The sequence below is a fragment of the Meles meles genome, chromosome X (assembly GCF_922984935.1).
Source record: "Meles meles chromosome X, mMelMel3.1 paternal haplotype, whole genome shotgun sequence".
Classification (NCBI taxonomy): Eukaryota; Metazoa; Chordata; class Mammalia; order Carnivora; family Mustelidae; genus Meles; species Meles meles.
In genome coordinates, this window is record NC_060087.1 from 30,605,106 (window position 1) to 30,621,814 (window position 16,709).

General features: G+C 37.2%; 1 pseudogene; it reads left to right on the forward strand.

Annotated features, from left to right (window-relative positions):
- The first annotated feature begins 1,419 nt into the window (after positions 1–1,419).
- On the forward strand, positions 1,420–1,972 carry LOC123935078 (annotated as a pseudogene).
- Positions 1,973–16,709: the final 14,737 nt, after the last annotated feature.

The window sequence follows — 16,709 nt, forward strand, 5'->3', positions numbered from 1 at the left end:
TAAATACCTAGGTTGGTTTTATGTCTTCTATTATAATATCCTTGAATTCTGAAGACATATTGCCTTTTAAATTTCCATATACATATCTTGTATGTGTGCACTTACAACAATAAGCGTGGGGGGGATAGCAGTTTTATGTTTGTTTAGTTTGATCTGGTTCTCCATTAAAATGCAAACATCATGGGAACAGAGATTTGTCTCTTTGTTATTAATATATGCCCAAATTACAGACTAGCTCCTTGGCCATATTAGGTAATCAATAAATATTTGTTGAATGAATGAATGAATGAACGAATAAAAGGTGATTTGAGATCAGTGGTATTCCCTGTCACATGGTTCTTTTCACAGAATATAATTTAAGGAATTAAAAAATAAAAACACAGTCTTGCTGAGTGGCAGTGAAAGTGCAGATGAGGCTGGAGGGAGGAATACATCCACATGGTTAGCAGTGCTTTCTGTAAGAATGCACCTAAAAACTTTTGTTTTCTGTGAGAAAAAAGAGGCATCTGCATTTCCCCAAGAGGAAGGGAATCAGCGAGCCAGGTGAGAGGCGGTGAGCAAATATAGGGTGTCAGTGAAGAGGTCACTGACGCTGTCCATTTTGGGGTCCAGACAGGGCAAAAGGATGTGTTCCTAGGACTGTGTTAAAATAGTAAGAGATGAGAGGGAATAGAGGGAGTGAGGAAGAAATGCAAAAAGAGTGGAAGATTGAGAGGTGGAAAGATTTGCTGAGACTTTGGAGGTGCTGCTCTGCTGTTGGAAAAGACTGAGCCTGATCGTGAATAGGAGAGAAGTGGAGGTCTGTGAAACAATAAGGTCTAGGAACTGAGTGAGGAGGCTATCAGAAGTGTCATTAATATGAATGTTGAGTCACTGAGGATAGCTGCCATGCAAATAAAGCTTTGTGATACTAAATATTCCAATGATGGCACAAAAGCACTATATTTGGTGAACAATCCCATCATGACAGTATTCAAGGAGATTGCTCAAAGAAACCATGCATGTGACTAACTCAAAACAGTTGCACTTATATTCATGACTAACAGTTAAAAATATTTAGGCCACAAGCTCAGCAGAGTCACACTGTGTCACCCAGCTCCTCTGAACCAGGAACATCGTTCTCATTCCGCTCCGCCTCCAGCCACGCCCCCAGCCACACCCCCTAGTCTCTCCAGAGCCTAGGGCCCCCTCCTCTCTGACCTGCTAACCAATCCTCACCCCACCCCCCCAACTCCCGCATAACGGACCCACCTTCCGGTTCCAGCCCTGAACTCGTGAGACACCAGCTCAGGAGCCTGCCCTCCTCCCATCTCCTTGGTCGGCCCCCCTAAAAAGCCACCGAGGACCTGCCACCACCGCCTTCAGCCCCGCAGCCCTCGCTTCCGCACCGCCTTCGCCTTGGTGCCGATGCTACGAACCATGGCCACCCCGCCGCTCTCCCAAGTGTGCCAGAACTACCACCCCGACTGCGAGGCCGCCATCAACAGCCAGATCAGCCTGCAGCTCTACGCCTCCTACGTGTACCTGTCCATGGCCTTCTACTTCGACCGCGACGACGTGGCCTTGAAGAACTTCGCCCGCTTCTTCCTGCGCCAGTCCCGCGAGGAGACCGAGCGTGCCGAGAAGCTGATGCAGCTGCAGAACCAGCGCGGGGGGCCACATCCGCCTCTGCGACATCAAGAGGCCGGACCGCGACGACTGGGAGGGCAGCCTGAAGGCCATGGAGTGCACCCTGCACCTGGAGAAGAGCGTGAACCAGAGCCTGCTCGACCTGCACCAGCTGGCCACCGACAAGAACGACGCCCAGCTGGGCCACTTCCTGGAGAGCCACTACCTGCACGAGCAAGTCGAGGCCATCCAAGAGTTGGGGGGCTATGTCACCAGCCTGCGCAAGATGCGGGCTCCGGAAGATGGCCTGGCAGAGTACCTGTTTGACAAGCTCACCCTGGGCGACAGCGACAAAAAGAACTGAGTTGGGACTGTTTTCCCCATAGCCCAGGGCGCATGGTGACTTTGCCTGGTCACCATGCCCAGCATGCATATTGTAGTATTGCTTCTGCAAAAGGTTCCAGTTTTTTTCTTCCAGTCTTGCCTTTCATCCAATAAAGTTATTTGGTTCCTAAATAAATAAATGTCTCTGGTTGATTCATGTGCGCAAATCTCTCACCTTTTAAGTTTTAAAATAGGTAACCAGTAGTCCCTCTACCCACACATGCCCCATCCACATGCAGCTCAGATTCTCTGAAGAGGAAGGGAGAAGGTATTCCATGGGACTCTGGAAAATACAATATCAATCTTCCCCTTATAAACGATGTGCGAATATGAGGATGGGGGTGGAGTGGGGAGAGGTGGGGCCCTGGTTAAGCGCATGTGAATAGTGAAAGTATAGAACATGGCCTGAAGATCAAGACTGCAGTTGTGCCTTGGGAAGAAGGAATGGGAATGGCATTGGGCAGGGATTAAATTAAATGGGATCCTGGCTTTATCTGAAATGTTTATGTTCATTAAATTCTTCAAATACCAATGGTTAAGTCTGCATAGCAAGATGAAGATATTGGAAGTCAGAATGTCAGAGTATCTCTCACAACCTCATGCTGGGCAACAGTGATAATAGGAAACAAGTCTTAGGCCAGCTTCCACACACACACTGGCAGGAACTTACTGTGGTTACCAATGTCTGGCATACATGTTGCAGTTACAAAACAACCACTTATGTATGCTTTCTTTAATATGTATCCTATGTATATCTGTATATGTATATGCTCCAACCAACAGCAGAGTTCATTGTGAATCTCTAGACAAGATCCTGAATGTTTGCTTAGGAAAACACTCTTTGTTAAAAAAAAGCTCTGCATTATCAGAAATGATATAGTTACTTTCTAGACCTTTCCTGAGCCCAGTTATATTTCTGCCTTTGGGTTTCATAAATCCAACTGTGATTAGCTTTTGTTATTTGCTACCAAGAAAATCTAAGCTAATATGTCTTCTTCTTATCATTACACCTTTACCAGGTCCCACTGTAATTATTTGCAGTAAATAGCTCCTCTAGAGTGCTAAGTGGCATTTTTTCCTTATCCCTAGGACAGAGTTCACTGAAAGGAATAAAATATTTTAAGTTACGTGGATGGAAATACAGAGCAGCTGAAGACTGCTACCACAGGCATCCCTTTCAACTGAAAGTACTTCCTTTATAATTTATAGGTTTTAATTCCTTAGACCAGCCTTTCCAAGACCGTGTTCAGTATCAGTCGGTGCCACAAAATATAAGCAGGTATTCAGTGAAAAATGAATTCAAGGATATTTATAAACACACACATATGTATATATATGCATGAATATATACAATGTTTGTATTCATTGAATTAGCAGGATTTTTTGTTTTATTTTTCAGTTTTTGTTTACTCTAGGAATTTTAAGTCTTTAATGTAAAAAATATATATATAGTGAATTTATAACAAGGGGATGTAATATTGTTTCCCAAATATTCCATCATAGGATCCTTTTTCTACCAAATCTCACAGAACAGTATTCCAAAGAAAATAGCTTTGGAAACAACGTTAAACGATCTCATTGTCTGTTGTTTGAGAAGCATATCTCTGCCAGCTAAACCACACTCACTTCCACTAAAACGTCATTATGAAAAACTGGAATATTTGCTGTCAAGTTTCCAGCATAAAAAGTTTTAAGGCAGAAGTGTAACACAGAGGCCTCACCATGAGGGTGGATAGATATTATACATACACCTTCCATTTGTTTCCCTGTTGCATAACTCCCAACACTGCATTTTCCATCATATTCTAATTTCCATTTCTAAAAGAATAGCTTTTGGAAATGATAACACTGATATTTCTCCGATATTTAAATCTAAGTTGAGAGAAGGTCCAAAGCTGCTAAGTAACTTATATTCGTCACCTCTTTCTACCTATGTATTCCTCTCACCAGTAGCAGAATTCTTCATTTTGATTTTCCAAAATAGACTGCCAAATTTTGGTCAATAACATACCTTTTGATGAAAAGCAGTTGGTGCCTGAATTTTCTGGAAATGAAATTTGTCTATTACTCTCACCAAAGCATGCTAAAATTCCTCAAAATTCAGACAGTTCATTTGTAGAAAAAAAGAATAAGGCATACATGCTACAAAGCATTTTTACAGTCAAGTCCAGAACTGCTAAATACATACATAATGAGTAATGTGCTTAGTGTGCAGCATCTTACACCACCACCTTTTTCCTCCAATAGAAATCATCAACATCCCATTGCAGTGTGTTCCTCTCTAGGTTCAATGGAGGACCTATCAAGTTTCTCTCCAGCCCAAAAGTACGTAATGCAATTCTATAAATTGAAACTCCATTATTCCCAAACAAACGTGGGCATGAGACAAGATCTAAATGTGAACTCTTGCAGATTTTTTAAGTTAAATTTGTTCTCACAAGTTTTAGGTATCAAGTCTCATGACACTGCCAATGAATTTGATTAAGTACCTATTTTATTCTCAGGCAGATTCAACATAATACAAAACTATTATCTTCTATATATGGAAAATATTCTATCATTTTAATAAATGATTATATTATGCTAGAAAATAACAAGGTGATTAAAGTAAGCTTCTCAACAAGAACAGTATCTCAGTCTGGCCCATTTTATTAACCACGACTTTCATTTGTCTACTGTTTGGCTACGTAATTTAATTCAACAAGCATTTATTCTTAATAAATGAATTCATGCAAGGGAATCAAAGTTAAACAAGACATGAACGTGGCCTAGTTAAACCAAATATATTAGCATTTTGCCAATTTTCTAAGAGTAAAATACAAGTCCAATATGAAATTATTTTAATAATTAAATCAGGAGTATAGGCAGAGAGTGTTTCCATTTATCACTCTCCACTTCACAAAGAGGTATGCTACACAATCATTCAACAAAATTTCACAAATGGCAATGTAGCATTTTTCAAAAAATGTATGAAGAAAGATATAAGCCAGCTATTCTTCTGCTCAGAACAGTGGACTAAACAAATCTAAAACATCATCATAATAACAATCATCCAAGTAAATTATGTTGTCAAAATAACATGTTAAGAAATTTCTCTTTCTGATAATGAGGGATGTTACCTAAGGGGGACAGAAACTTTGATGAAAAGAAGAGCAACAATGTAACATGAATAACAGATTAAATTTTAGCAAATAAGGTTACTTGTTTGTTTACATATTTTAGCTACTGGTGCCTGGAGAGAGAGGAGGCACTTGAAGGTATATTTTACTAGTATGGATCAATCACAAAGGAGTCTTCTTTTTTTTTTTTTTTAAGATTTCATTTATTTATTTGACAGAGAGAGAGAGAGAGAGAGATCACAAGTAGGCAGAGAGGCAGGCAGAGAGAGAAAAGGGGAAGCAGGTTCCCTGCTGAGCTCCATCCCAGGACCCTGAGATCATGACCTGAGTCAAAGGCAGAGGCTTAACCCACTAAGCCACCCAGATGCCCCCACAGAGGAGTCTTCTTAAGGACTGCTTCAAAAACATCTTCAAAGTTAAAGAAAAAACTCATTTTCACTGTAGATTTGAACCTGTGAGAAATTTATAGGTAAAGATAAACTAAAAAGATTTAGGGCAGCCTTACTAGCAGGTCTTAACATAAGAAAAAAGACACATACTTGTATTTTTTACAACATCATTACTTGCATCCATTAATAAACACTGCTTACACTTATTGAGTTTGCCATTTATCAGGCATCAAGTTATGATATTTACATGAACTACCTCATTTCTGCTTCACGACCACACAAGACACAGTGCTATTGTTATCCCCATTTTATAGATGATCACAGTGAATTCAGAGATACATTAATTCTCTGAGATCTCACAATAAATGGCTGAACTTGAATTTGAACACACATAGCCTAACTTGAAGACCTAGGCACTTAACCATTAGTCTATATGGTAATAACTAAACGAGAATATTACAAGTCCTATGAGTTATGATAATGTGACAAAGTTTGCTGTGACAAATTAGTAGGGAAGAGATCCTACAAGCAAGATTGTACTTACAGAAATCACAATCCAGCAGGACACACCTATAACAGATTAATCAGTGAAGGACCAATAATACAAACTGACACAGCCTCTGGTCTCAAAAGTCAAAGAGACTTCTGCAATTATTCAAAAGATAGTAAATTTGTACACAGAGCCTTCCATTTTGTATTAATATAACTGCACAAATCCAAAAAAGTGAACCCTGGCTGTGACTGGGCAGAAATCAGTTGCTGGGGTTTTCTAAAGAAATTCTTGGAGATAGGAAATAAAAATAGAAAAATTAAATGCAAATAGGAAAAGATTATTTGAAATGGCAATTAGAGTGAGCATATTTAATCAATCAATATAATACTTAGAAATAAAAATTACATGAATGAGCACTGATTTTCCAATCCAACATTTTTTAAAATTTATTTTCGACAGAGAGTGAGCATATGCAAGGGGGTAGGGGGAAGGGTAGAGGGAGAGGGACACAGACACAAGCAGACTCCAAGCGCTGAGCATGGAGCCCAACATGGAGCTTGATCTCACAACACTGAGATCACAACCTGAGCAAAACCAAGGGTTGGTTGCTTAACCGACTGTGCCACCTGGGTGCCCCCCCAATCCAACATTCTCTGATAACTAACAGAGTATAATTACTCTATTGCTACCAATCTGAATTTCACATTTTGAAAAAAGATTTTCAATCCCTTTGCTCTAGAGGCCTCTAATAGAGTACTAAAAATAGCACCTCTTTTTGCTATATTCCTCAAAAGTTTGCTCTTCTGATTCTAAATATCATAGAGTGGGAAAGCAGGTCCCAAGAGTCATTATTAGCCAAGAAGGAGAGGATGAATTTATGATAGGATACATCCACATACTTTAAGTACTTTCTCTAAGAATGTACGTAAACCTTTTCTTTTCTACCAGAGAAAACAAGTCTGTACTTTAAAGAAGGGAATTGGGAAGCCAGGCAAAGGGGGTGAACAAATTTAGGATTTCACTAAAGAGATCATTGAAACTGTTTCAGGTTCAGACAAGGAAGAAAGTGTGTTTCTAGGACTGTGCCGAAAGATAAGAGACTAGAGAGGATAAAGGGAGTGAAGAACAAGAAAGATGCAAAGGTAAAAAAAGATTCACTGAAACTTTAGAGGAGGTACTCTGCTGTCAGAAAAGTGTGAACCTGATTGTGAATAAAAGGGAGAAAAGTGGAGGTTACTGGAATTAATAAGGTCTAGGAACTGAGCAAAGAGGCTATCAAAAGTGTCACTAGCATCAACATGGGCTCTTTTCTGTCCATCTAGGTGATCTGCTTTGTGTTCCGAATTTCATGTCTGCCAAGGATGCCAAGACCTAAAATAATGAAAAAAATTAACTACATTTCCATAGCACTTTATAATGTGATACCATGGTGGTCACTTTTTCTAATTTTCACCTTACATAGAGCCCTTTGTTATTATAATTGCAAAATTCATTTAGATATTTTGCCTTCTATGTCAAAATTATTATTATATTTTTTTTGGCTGCTTCTCAGCTGTGTTCAGGAAACCACTTTCTTCAGATCTAGGGCTAGGGATAGTGTATGTGCCTGGTATTTTGCCATTCAAAGACTTCAGAGGGTTAGGGTTAAGGTTATATTTAGATTTAGAGTTAGGGTTTAGGCCTAGGTTTAGTTAAATATTAGGTTATGTGCCTGGTATTTTGCAGTTCAGAGGCCTCTTCAGAGGTAAAACCCTAGACTTCTGCTCATGTGAGGACAGACCTGTATTACCAAAACATCTTAAGAATATGAAACATGAGGAGGTCAAGATGCTAGATAGTAAGGTGTTAAGATATTTTTAGAACTGGAAAATTTGTCTGTGAGCATATATCTTAGGTTTGAGCAAAGCCAGTTTAAAGTGTGTTAAAAAAAAAAAAAACAAAAAGAAAAACAAACAAACAAAAAACATGATTTAGCTGATTTGGGACCTGAAAGAAAAAGAGAAAAGGAAGTATATACAATGTATTATGAGTTATTTAAAGAAGGCAAGAAGTTCAGGAATTGGTCCTCACTTGCCTTCAAAAGATTCCATGAAGTCATCTGGAGAACAAATGTATACTTTTGCCTTGGGTGGTTAAGTCCATCAAGGTATAGAACAGTAGGTGCCAGCATGGGAAATAATCGAGCTGCCAGGCTAAGCAGCAGCAATTCCATGGCTCTGAGTGGTGGAAAGAAAGTGATGTATATTTGTGCAAACATTATTCCAGCACCAAATTCTCAATGCTTGTTGTGTTAGCATTACTTTCCCAGGTATACAAAATTCCCAAATGCTACTGATATACTTTTCTTTTTTAAAGGGACATAAAATTCTGTATTGGTTGAAGTAAAAAAAAAAAAAAATCCACACATGCTTATCAAACTGAGTAAGTTGGTTTGTATATTAAAGTTACAAAATGTGCAAATTTATGTCATCTCTCTTACTTTGTGACAATTATGCTTATCTCATTTTTGTTGGAAGAGACTAATATATTTAATATAAAATATAAATTAAAATCTGAAGTCCACAGTGGGAACTGAAATTATTATTACAGTTTGAAGAATGGGGTGATATTTGTGAAATTATAGCTATTTATCACTGGACTTCATGTTCAAAGATGTCTCTCTGATGGTGATTATAATCTTTGTGTCTGGGTGTGATTGCGAACCAAATATGTGATAAGAATTTTAAGGCAGTAATTTAACTTTTTAACTAACAACATTTTCAAAGTTTTGTTCTATTAACAAGAGTGTATTATTACAAAAATTTTCTTAAATAGAGAACTACTTAATGAGATATTTCTAAGAGATCTCATTTCTTTTATTTATTGTTCAGGAAGCACCTAAATGCCCAGAGAATTCTCATATCTAGACAGTGATTAAATCAGAAATAAAAGTAAAATCTCCCTTCCCCCAGCCAAGTAAGTTTTTCCCTACAAAGTTAACAAATGTTTTTCTTAAAGCAATAAACTGTCAGGCTGATCAAATCGCTAGTGTATTATGATTCTGGAGCATCATTTTTGAAGGGTGTTTCAATGTAACCTTTTGGACCTTCTTGTATCTCTCCTCTTTATAACTCCTCTAATTTAGTTTGTTGAGCTATAGCTCTTTCTAGCCATGTTTTCCTTTTATCACATATTCGTTGCTAATAGTGAAAATGGCTCAACCACTTCAATCTAAACCAAAGTGAATGATGTGTCTATTGCCTTAAGTATCAGTCCTAAAGTGAAAACTTACTCTAATCACTCTGGTTTATTATGATCAGAAGACTTGGAAAATGTCTCACGTGATCTTCTGCCTATAGTCACTAATGTCAACATACAGGCCCTGTCTCAATTTTAAAAAAAGATTTGAAGTCTTGCTGGAGAGAGATCATGATACTCAGTTGATCTGATTGCTCCTATAGTTCTTTATGTTTCAGTTCTAGTAACTTGATTCCTCCCAGGGCTCGAGTCCTCACCCAGTGATTCTTGTCTCCTGTCTGAACTCTGCAATTTGTCCTGACCTTGATAAGCAACCCAGCACAGCAAGGGATTCTTCAGGATTGAGATTCTGATTTTCTCATGCCCCCATCCTTGCCACTTAAGACCTGATTCTGAACCTCAAACTCCATGCCTTAGGACTAACCTGTTTCCTCACATCTGTTGACAAGTAACTGACCTGTCTGCTTACCACCACATCTTAATATATTCCTTCCCTGTAGATTCCTGGCTTTTTGTCTTGTACACCAGCTATTACTGTAGCTTCTCAGACTGACTGGTTACTTGTCAGTTTCTCTCAAGATAACTGACTTTTCCTGTCTGTCTGGACTTTCTCAACTCACTAGCAACTTCTCTGGTGAGTACATCTAGTTCCAGGTCCAGACTCTCTAGGACTGGACCCCTGTCTTGCAATCAAACCTTCGGTGGAGACCCAATCTACAGAGACCCATTTCTACAGAGAAAACTGAAATCTTCCATGTTGGCTAAAACTACCTACTCCAAGATCTTTCTGAAGATGGTTTATCACAACGTTTAATATTAGAGGCACCTGGATGGCGCAGAAATTAAACATCGGCCTTCAGCTCAGGTCCTGATCCCAGGGTTCTGGGATGGAGCCCTGTCATCAGGCTCCCAGCTCATCAGGGAGTTATCCCTTTCCCTCTGCCATTCCCCCTGCTTGTGCTCTCTGGCTCTTCTTTCTCTCTCAAATAAATAAATAAAATATTTTTTAAAAACCATTTAATATTATATACCAGATATTTGATCACAACTTTCTGCAAATCTTTTCTTCTCTCTGAAAATTAGATTCACATCTCCAAAATCCAGTAGACATAAGAGCTACAAAAATTTAGATTAAATATGCACATTCGTTAAAACTCTCTTTATTTTACCACATGTAAAATATATCTATCAGAAAAAGTACAGTAACATTTCGGTTTAATGTATTAAAACATGTTACCTATTTAAATGAGTCATTATAAGCTTGTCATGTAAAAGGTAGCAATTTAAACATCACAAAAGAAAACTAGTACCTCCATTAACATGACATTCAAATTAGTACATCAACTACAGAGACAAAAAAAAACATCAAAATTAGAGAGGAAAAGTAGGACTTTGTACTTGCTTCTTTCAACATTAATAGATTTTAAAATTAAGGGTTAAGTTGAATTTGATTCACATTTTCAACTTGTGCTTAAACATATTATTGTCCAGAAAAATGAAGCCTTTTTCACACTAATTCCCTTAATCTATGTCATCTTCACTTACAGTCTAACCTGATGAAGACAGGTTACTTGCTTAAATATACCTCACATTATCCTCTCAAAATTTATCCATTAGCATCCTTTGACATAAGATATGGGAGGTAAATGCATAATAATGTAGTTCAGAAGCACATCTCTCTTTCTGAAACAGTGATTTTTAGGATGACACAAGGAAAACAGTATCAGATAAAATATATCAGTAACAAAAGCCCCTCAATTTCTAAAAATACATTAAAAACCAATGATAAATCTTTTTGAGAGGCCATATATCATGGATTTTAAGAATCTGAGCAAGACATCAATGGATAAAAATCCTGACTCTATATTTGCTATATAACTTTTGACAAATCTTTCCTCCATTTTATCATTTGTCTACATAACCATACTTCTAAACAATATTGAATGAGCTAATTTATATAAACTGCTTAGCAAAGTGCCTAGCAGGTAGAAAATGTTTAATAAACAGTAGCTAGTATTATCATCTTATTATCAATAATCATTGCATTCTTTCAGTTCTTGGCCTTTGTTTTCACTTAACTTACATTAAAATATTCTGAAATGCCTCTGATGACACTTATGACATTTTATCACAGACTCTATGTGGTTATTTTTAATATTTAACCAGGCTGTGGTATTTTGCTTTTGCAAAAGAGTGTGTTGAGATATGTAGAAAAGACAAATGAGTACATTAAAAAGGTGAATTTTAAGTAGTTTATTTCTTGACAATACATTCAGAGCACAGGAAAATCTATTCTTTTGTATGCGCTCTTTTGAAACCTCTTGCCCAGAGAGGCTGTAGGACCATTCATCATTTCCTACTGTTTCTACATCCATCACACCTTTTCCCTCTAGTCTCCATACAACCTCCTTAGATTTTCTGATTCCTGTAGCAAGCAGAACTACTCATGAATAAATTCACATTTTGGCCAAGAAGAAGCACAGTGGTCAGGTATGACCTGAGATCTCTATAGTCCATGGCCCTCAGGGTATTATCTATCATGAGAAAGAGTTTATTAGATCTCAGCTGTGCCTAAGACTAGGCTAAACATTATAGAAAGCAAGTTAAATAGGCATAATCTGCTAGCTCTGTCAGACATCTTTAGGTGTTGATTATTTAGCATTTGTCAAATGTCCCCTTGCTGTCTCTGTCAAAACAAATCAAGGGTTCTGCTTTGAAAAACCTTGTGTTTTTTTTTTTTGTTTTGTTTTTAAGATTTTATTTATTTATTTGAGAGCCAGAAATCACAAGTAGGCAGAGAGGCAGGCAGAGAGAGGAGGAAGCAGGCTCCCTGCTGAGCAGAGAGCCCAGATGCGGGGCTCGATCCCAGGACCCTGAGATCATGACCTGAGCCCAAGGCAGAGGCTTTAACCCACTGAGCCACCCAGGTGCCCTGAAAAACCTTGTGTTTTAAGAGGCCAAAAGAAAATAGCTAGAGTAGCTATATACAGAAGATGCTGGACATGAACTTATGCATTTTTTTTGGTAAGGAAAGTAAAATAATTGATTATGGTCTTTATCTTTCTCTGTTGTGCCATTGTGGTATTGGTATTTCTGAGTTAAAATGTTGACAGTAGAGAGAAATTCAAGATAATGTGGTGGTAGGAACTAATGCAAGCGCATCCCCATCTCTCCCTTTATTACAGAAGTCCTCTTTTCAGTTCTCATTTTCTCCGTAAGTCTGAAAATTTGCATTAAACATATTTAGTGTTCCCATAATTGTGCTCTCTTTGGGGTGGAGTTCCAAAATAGGATAGAGTCCCAACTTGCAAAAGCCTAAGAATTCCTCACCTTTGAGGAGAGGAGACACATATACTTGAAACAACTAGCAAACAATCCTAATAAAAATATTAAATTCAACACATTATCACATAGACAATAAGGGCAGGATGGGACTAGAAAAGAAATCACAGTAAACAGAACAGCTTAAAAATTTATGGATTCAACTAAATTGTAAGTGAAGTTTTAGTGTCAAATTTAAAATGTTGTATGGGGTTGTTTTCTTTATATTTATCCTTAACTTTTTCTTTAAGCTGAATAATCACGAGAGAATACTCAAGATTTGTAAATGCTATTTATTTATTTATTTATTTTAAATTTTATTTATTTATTCTGACAGAGAGAGATCACAAGTAGGCAGAGAGGCAGGCAGAGAGAGAAGAGGAAGCAGGCTCCCCACCGAGCAGAGAGCCCGATGCGGGGCCCAATCCCAGGACCCTGAGATCACGACCCGTGCTGAAGGCAGAGGCTTTAACCCACTGAGCCACCCAAGCGCCCCTGCAAATGGTATTTAAACACAAAGACATAAGTTCAATTCCTTCATAAAGAAGAAGGAAAGAGAGAGAACTTTTGCATAGATTGATGCACTCTCTTGTTTTGGGTGACAAAATTATAAAGGTAGTGAGTGACTGACTGAAGATCAGTGGAAAACCCCAGCTTTTAAGTATTGGACAAAGGAAGAAAATCCAGAAAATAAGCCAGAGACAGAGTGGTCATAATGATTAGAGGAGAGCCAGGAGTAGGGAGTCCCAGGATATTAATTTTCTGTTTTTTTCAAAATACTTCTGTTTTTGAAACACTTAATATAAGATCTGTCCTCTTAGCAAATTTTTAGGCATACAAGTGCTGCATCACAAATTACCACAAGTATAGCAGTTTAAGCCATTATCTATTTATCCTATCACAGTTATCCTGGTTTGGGCACAAGTTCTCACAGTCTAAAATCAAAGTATCAGCCAAGTTGGTCTATTATCTGGAGACTCCAGAGAAGAATCTATGTTTAAACCCATTGAAGTTGTTGGAAGAATTCAACCACAGCTACAGGACTGTAGGACTGAGGTCCACATTTTCTTGCTGGCTGTTGGTCAGGGGCATCTCTCAGCAAGTAAAGGCTGCCCACATTCGTTCACACCTACTACCCTACTCTCCACTCCATCTTTAAACCAGCATTGGTGAGTGAATTCCTTCTCGCACTTGGAATCTCTCTGACTTCCTTTTCTGTAACCGGCTGGAGAAAACCCTACTTTCAAAGGACTCACTTGATTGGGTCAGGCCAGGTAGATAATCTCCTTATTTTAAGGGCAACTGACTTGGAACTCTGATTCTATCTGCAAGATCCCTTCACAATAGTTCCCGGATGAGTGTTTGAATAATCAAAGAGCAGAAATCTTGGGGTGGAGACATCTTTAGAGTTTTGCCTACCACATCCAAACACCCAAGAAAAAAGACTCTAACAAATGAATAAACAAAGTATAAAGAATTATGGCAGCCTAAGGGAGGTCACGAACTAAGTAAAAGACACTGTATTGTCAATCTGGTAGGGCATGGTGACTTTTGAGTGGGCTAATTTGGCAGTGATGGAATAAAAGAGTGTATGGGAAGAGTGATGGAACTGCAAGGAAATGAATGAATGGGGGGTGACTGGAAAGCACAGACACTAAATACAGCAGAGTAAAATAAAAAGATAAATCCCTAGATATACTAAGAGTAATGCTAAAGAATCCCAAATATGAATAGAAAAACTTAGAAAGCACTTAGAAAAACAAATAAAAACTCAATAGCAAGCATGGAAGCCAAAAGATGGTAGAATATTATTTTCTAATTGTTCAGAAAAAATACTGTTAACCTAATAGTGTGTTCCTAGCAAAGCTGTCTTTCAACAAGGAGAGAAAAATGGGGAAAAAAATCTTTAAGATATTTAAAAATGGAGAGATTTTACCACAAGTCAGTCTACACTGAAGAGACTTCTAAATAATCTACTTACTGATGAAAATGCTTTGCAGTGAGGAAAAAAAGAAAAAAAGTAAGCACCTCTAACAAGTATTCTGTGTAAAATAAGAATAATAGCAATAGCAACAATAAGTTTAACCTATGGAGCTCAAAAGAGGGCAAATAAAACATACTTAATATATGTAAAAATTGGGATGATAAAAGTTGAAGAGTTCTAGGGTCTTCTTATTGGTCAGTAGGTGTTTGAATTATCCACTTTAAATTGTGTTAAATATTCAGAATGAAATATCAATTATAAATAAAATTGTTATATACATTCAAAACCATTAGACAGAAAAAGGATATGTGAAAGCAAACAAAAATAGCTCAAATAATCCCCAAATTAAAAAAAAAGTAGCTCAGAGAATATAAAACAAATTTAAAAGGAAAAAGAAATGTATAGAAACTAATCCGGCATTCAGTATTTATTTTATGTATTCTCATATATAAAGTTTATACGGCTAGAAGTCCAGACACCAGACATTTCTAGAGTAGTGTTTTGGGGGGAAACCCATAAAAATTAAAACAATAACTGGTGTGTATATCCTACATTACCCTTTCAATTTTAGGGGAATGAAGAGAATTTCAAGGTAGGTTTCAGACTGGAAAAAAGTCCTCACATATGAGCTGTGGCGCTTTTAAGTATCATTAATCTATGGAAAGCATTAAGTCTCTCCATGGTTAGATCAGGAGTCAGACTAATTAGCAATTTGACAAGGCAGAACCTTGGCTTTAACCCTGACCTGCAATCTCAGCATTTGTAGTAGATAGGTAGCATTACCTGCCCCTTCGGGTTCAAGCCATGTGACGGCAGCCATTTGATTTGTCAACATAGCAGCAAGATTTGACATGCTCTCTTCATATAACCTGGGGCTGGGGACCAAACCTTAATCTATACCAGGAGTAGTTTTCTTAGTCACCAGAACATAACTCATCTCCACAGAGCTTTATAGGAATTTATGAACTCAAATCTTTCTGGAAACCAACATGCAGTCAACCAATCTGGGATAACTAACCCTTACTTCTCAGTAATATATGAACTAAACTTATTAAGACATTATTTTCAGGTTATATAAAAATACCAATTTTGGCTATATGGTCTTTATAATACATGCACCCAAAACCCAAGGTCAAGTAAAAATTGAAATTAAAATAATTTATAAATATATACCAAGAAAACGCTAATGAAATTACAGTTAAGTCTATTATTCTAACATCAGAAAATAAATAGACCTAAGCAGGATGGATTTACTATATATTAAATACATATAGTATATTTATATAGAGAAAAGTATCAGTTCTCTAAGAATATATAAAAATGCTAATTCCTGTATGGGGTAAAATACTCTTATAATATATAAAAAACACTCTTATAATATGTGAAGCTAAACTTGCCAGAACTACAATTTGAAACAGATAAATCCAACAACATAGAAGATTTCGACATAACTCAGTTTCTTACAAGCCAAGCAGACAAAATAGCTAAGATACAGAAAATTTGAACCAAATGTCTACACAATTTACTTAATTGTCATATGCAGAACTCTGGAGCAACATGTGGAGAGTACTTAAGTACATACTGAACATTTAGAAAATGACCACCTAATTCATAAAGCAGGTCTCAAAAATTGTCAAAGAAGTGGTATTATACAGACCACTTTTATTTATTTTTTTAAGTAGGCTCCATACCCAACAAGAGTTCAATGCAAAACTTACAACCATGAGATAAAGAGTTGGATACTTAACTGACTGAGTCACCCTGAAGCCCCTATAACAGACTACTTTTAAACAACTCACTCATCTAAAAAAAAATCACAAGAGATTTTAAAAATATTTATAGTTAACCAATAATAAAATGCTATCAAAGATGCATTACAGACCATGAAAACTTATTAAAATATATCAGATATTGAAATACTGAAATAGAATCGTACTAGTGAATTATATAGGTGACTTCCTTTATTATTTAGGAAAGGTAAAAAAATGCCTTGCTGTGATTCAAAATCTAAAATAAAAAAGGAAATTCCTGATCATTTTGATACTAAAAATGTGCATGGTATGAATAAAGAAGAGAAAGGAAGGAGGGAGGGAGGGTAGGAGAGAGAAGGATAAATATAGTATTTGCATCCTAAATCACACACACAGTGGGCAAACATTGCTACTGAATAAAAA